Here is a 1,016-nt window from a genome sequence, read left to right as displayed (position 1 = left end):
TTAGCTTTAGATTAGAATCAGAAGGTGTAGTCGTTGGCATGCTATCTACCTTACCATACTTCAGTATAATCTTTTCGATGTAATGAGATTGAGACAATGTTAGGCCACTATTGTCTCTCATTATTCTTATGCCAAGAATAACATCCGCCATACCCATATCTTTCATGTCAAAATTCTTTGACAAGAACCTTTTTGTGTCTTCCAATTGTTCCAAATCAGTACCAAAGATTAACATGTCATCTACATATAAACAAATGATGACACCTCTACCAGTTTGGTACTTACTATAGACATATTTGTCAAATTGATTGATTTAATAGCCATTAGCTAGCATAACTTCATCAAACTTTTGATGCCATTGTTTAGGTGCTTGTTTTAATCCATACAAAGACTTTACAAGCTTACATACTTTCCTTTCTTGTCCAAGAATGACAAACCCTTTAGGCTGTTCCATATACACCTCCTCATTTAACTCACCATTTAGGAATGCTATTTGAACATCCACCTGGTGAATCACCATCTTACGTATAGATGCGAGTGCTATAAACACTCTAATTGTAGCAATTTTTGCTACTAGTGCATATGTATCAAAATTATCAACACTTTTTTTTTGTTGAAAGCCTTTTGCCACTAGCCTTGCTTTAAGCTTTTCTACGGTTCCATCAACTTTAATTTTCCTTTTGAAAATCCACTTACAGCCTGGCTTGGAACTTGGGGGAAGGTTTACCAATTTCTATGTTTTGTTTCCCAATATTGAGTCCATCTCATTTTGTATTGCTTCTCTCCAAAATGAAGCATCTCGAGACTTCATTGCCTCCTTCTAAGTTTGAGGTTCACCTTCACTTCTACATTAAAGCAATAAGGTAAGTATTCACATGTATCTTCTCTTGTACCTTCTACTAAGTACATGAGAAAATCAGATCCAAATGTCTTTGCTTTCTTAATTCTTTTACTTTTTAGGAACTCAATTGTTTTCTCATTGCTTGAAAATTTATCACTTATTGTCACTAGTTCTA

The sequence above is a fragment of the Theobroma umbraticum genome, unplaced genomic scaffold (genome assembly GCF_002168275.2).
Source record: "Theobroma umbraticum cultivar Fairchild unplaced genomic scaffold, ASM216827v3 scaffold_106.0, whole genome shotgun sequence".
Taxonomy (NCBI): Eukaryota; Viridiplantae; Streptophyta; class Magnoliopsida; order Malvales; family Malvaceae; genus Theobroma; species Theobroma umbraticum.
This window is presented reverse-complemented; position numbering follows the sequence as displayed.